At 42.8% G+C, this 4004-nt stretch overlaps 1 non-coding gene across 1 annotated transcript; it reads right to left on the reverse strand.

Annotated features, from left to right (window-relative positions):
• Positions 1 to 2159: 2159 nt before the first annotated feature.
• LOC125584835 lies at positions 2160 to 2266 on the reverse strand. The gene has a single exon (XR_007321742.1). It is a non-coding gene; the product is annotated as a small nucleolar RNA R71 (small nucleolar RNA).
• Between the last annotated feature and the right edge of the window lie 1738 nt (positions 2267 to 4004).

Here is a 4004-nt window from a genome sequence, read left to right on the forward strand (position 1 = left end):
GAACATTGTATGCATGAGTTGATCCCTTTCTTAGATATATTATGTGCAATGTCAAGGCTACTTGTTTCGAGAGTAAACCACCTTAAAGATTTTATGTTTCGAACCTCTTGAATCACTTGAATAAAAGCCTTCCCTCACCCAACCAAATGACTTGGACCAACTGACCATTTGCAAGAATTCACCTGATGTTTTGTGCTTAATGAATGTGAGAGTTGGTTGATTTGAATGTGTGGATGCTTGATGATGAGTGTAAGGGCAAAAAGAGTTGAGATAGGCCTAGAGAAGCTAGAGTGTAATAAGAGAGTGTGCTCATGCTGGATTAGATGTTGAATCGAGTACTAGTTGTGTTTCTTTTGGCTATGAGCTCCCACCTTCAAACCTCTCTCCCTATGAGTTCTAGAAAGTTCACTTGTGGACAAGTAAAAGAACAAGTTTGGGGGAGTTGATATCTTGCATATTTCCATTATCTTATCCATTCATTCATGTGCATTTTGATCATATAGACTAGGATTTAGTCATGTTTAGGTTACATTTTGCATACATGAGTCTCTATCAGGTGTTGGAGTGCCACATGGAGTTCTTGGGGATATTTGGATGCATTTGGAGCTCAAAGGAGGTGAAATATGTGATCATTGGACGAGCAGAGCAGGGGAGCGAGGTTCCGCAGCGACGTCATGAGGTCGCTCCAAAGCACCTCTCAGAGCGACTTAGCTGGAGCGACCCCGTGAAGTCGCTCGCCATAATCACCCCGTGAAGCGACTTGCCCAGAGCGACGCGCCGAGGTCGCTCGCATCTCACACCCCTCTCGGAGCGACCTCCTAAAGCGACGCCATGAAGTCGCTCGCGTTCTCGTCACTCCGAACAGTCTTAGATGACCCTGGAGCGACCTCTCAGAGCGACCTATCAAGGTCGCTCCCGATCCAGAGCGACCCGTTGGAGCGACACACCAAAGTCGCTCGGGACCTCTCGCCCGGAGACACCAAAAATCGGCCCTGGAGCGACCTTCCGGAGCGACACCTGCAAGTCGCTCCGCGTTATTTTGCTGCCGAAAATCATGACTTCTCAAGGACCTTTTTGCAATTTATTTTGGACGTTTTACATTTCTAAAACCTATGTTTTAAACATCTTTGGTAGCCACCAGGCAGATTATCTTTTGATCTATTGAGAAATACACAAAAACTCTCTTGAGAAGTTCATCTCTTGGATTTTGATTGTTATGTTCTTGTGTTCTTGTTGATTTCTTATCTATTTCTCTACATGATTAATCTGAAATCCAATATGGGTTTAAGAGGAATCATGGAGATTAGTGAGTAATCACCTTTTGAATTCATGGGTTAGGGAGATTAAGGGTGATTAGGTTAGTTCTAGGATGTTTTAGTGTAGATCATTCTTGTTCCTTGCTAGTAGAGTATTCTTAATGCATCTTCTGAGTTGGCCACTCAAAAGTTGATCAATAGGCATTTCCCACCCGAAAGGTGTTTGATGAAATGCCTGAGACAACTCTCCTAGGCTTTTAGTATACTTTGCCAAAGACATTTGTTGTTAAAGATGCTAAGATAGCTAATAGACTTGTTAGTAATGATTGCTTTCATATTATTCAACCAAAGACATTTGATGTTTGAGATATGTTAGCAAATGAGCATTCATCTAGACATAGAGCTTGCTTAGAATTGTGTCTAGGCTTAAGGTTGATAGTTTGATTGATCATTTGCCATCCTTAGTTCGATACTTGATCACCCAAGGTCTAATCCCTATGCCCATGAGTTCTCTTTTCCCTTAGTCAAGAAAGTATCATTTTGTTATTGCTTTCTAGTTTTAGTCATAGCTTAAAACCCATCTAAATCGTTGGTTGCACTTAGATTAAGTGAGTACTTGCATTCTCAGTGCTTTGATATCCCTCAGAACTGGTTCGACAATCACTATACTACAACATTTGTCTTAGGAGCTTGAAAACTCCTAACATCACAGAGATCCCAATGGTGCATATTGAAAGTTTCGAAAAAGTCTGTAGCTTTACCCGCGTGAACTGCATACCACCAGACTACATCAAGTGTATGTTGTTCCCATTATCTCTTGATGGAAAAGCTGCACGATGGATGAATGCTCTCCCTACTAGGTCTTTCACTTTGTGGGAGCAGGTCCGGTGAGCAAGAACAACTGCATTGAGGAACAAGATTACCTCCTTCAGACAGCTCAATGATGAGCCCTTTTGCGACGTGTGGGAGCATTTCATTGACTACCGTAGAAAATTCCCTCACCATGGATTGGATGATGATTACCTACTGGCATTTTCTATGAAATACCGAAGGGCTCTAAAATCTGCGAGCAATGGAGACTTCATGATTCAAACCACTGATGGAGCGTTTGATCTGATTGAGAACATGGCTTCTAGCTCAGCCAACAAGAACCAGAAGAGTGATGGCTCCAAGAAAGTAAACAGTGTCGACACCTAGAAGATATATGTGCTAAAAGCCAACGTTGATCAGCTACTAAAAAACAACCAAGGGAAAATCTTCGTCATGGAGGAAGCTACAACTGAGCAGATTCAGAACAATCAAGAGATTTCGCCCGGGGATGAAAAGAAAGGAAATGATCAGCAAGAAGTCAACTACATCAACGGACATGGGTATGTGCAGAATAACCAAGCATAAGATGTAGGGTATCATCAATGCTTCCCGCAGAACGTTCAGAGTAAAACCTTCACTTTCAGTCAGGCACTGAACTTGCTTGTTGGTCAGAATAAGAATCAGAACCAACAACAGCCGCGGAGCAACCATCAAGCTGCTCCAGCTGCTGCGAATGGTCCACCAGATGAGCTGAAGGGTCTATGTATGATGATGCAACAGTTGTTGCATGGTCAGCAGGTTCAGACCAAGGCGTTGAATCAGGTTACCACAGACATCAACACCAGGATGAAAACCATGTTCACCAAGCTGAGTATCAAGTACGACACTCTTGCTAGCCATATAAGGAAGATGGATGCTCAGATTGCTCAAACACCGGAAAGTGTCAAGAGGCAACAAATGACGCTCCCTGGAAAAACTGATAAAAATCCTAGGGCTGAGCACTGTAATGCAATAGAGCAGTTGTTTGCTGAGACTGCTTTAGGCGCAGAGAAGAGAATTGAACACCCTGCCGCATGTAGAACAACTGCTCCTAACGAGCCTGCTGAGACTCCACCAGTTTGAGCCTATGTTCCTAAGGTTCCCTATCCAGTTCCTCCTAGACATCTGATGGATCTCATTAGTGAAGAGAAATTAGCAAGCTTTAACAAAATGGTGAGAAGGCTTCCTCAAGAGCTTGCATTCGAAGATGCTCGGCAGATTCGGCCATTGCTTTGTTCCTTTAAAAAGTGTAGAGAGACTCAAGAGGAGCTTAAAGCCTCTATACTAAAGCATTGTCTACACCAGCACGGAAGGTACTGCCTAAGGTTGATGATCCTGGAAAGTTAGTTTTTTCGTGGTCCATCGCAGGAGTAGAATTCATGAAAGCTCTTTGTGATTCTCGGTCTAGTGTTAATCTTGTCTCAAAGGCGGTTGTAGACAAGCTAAGGATTGTGGATGTTGAGCCTTCGCAGTTGATTCTGGCGTTTGAAAACTCTTCCACAACAGTCCCTCATGACACAATTTGCAGCCTTCCTCTCTAAGTAAGGAATTGCATGCTTCATACTGAATTTCAGATTGTGGAGATGAGCAAGGATTATGAAATGCTTTTGATCCTTGGAAGATATTTATGGCTACAGTGGGCGCAATCGTAGATATGCTTAATTAGAAAGTTTCCTTTTCCAACATCAACAAGAAAGTTTTCTACAAGGTTGTCCCAACCAGATCTTCTATCCTAAACGCCTCTTGCATCTCAGTGGTTAGTGAAAAACAGCGGAAAATTGTTCATAAGAAGGAGCTTGGTGTTAAGAGTGAGATCAAAGAAGTTCAGGATGGAGATCCTCACACTGATACTAAGGAACTCAGTGGGAATGGAAATGTGAAAGAAAAATTCCAGAAGAA

The sequence above is a fragment of the Brassica napus genome, chromosome C3 (genome assembly GCF_020379485.1).
Source record: "Brassica napus cultivar Da-Ae chromosome C3, Da-Ae, whole genome shotgun sequence".
NCBI lineage: Eukaryota > Viridiplantae > Streptophyta > Magnoliopsida > Brassicales > Brassicaceae > Brassica > Brassica napus.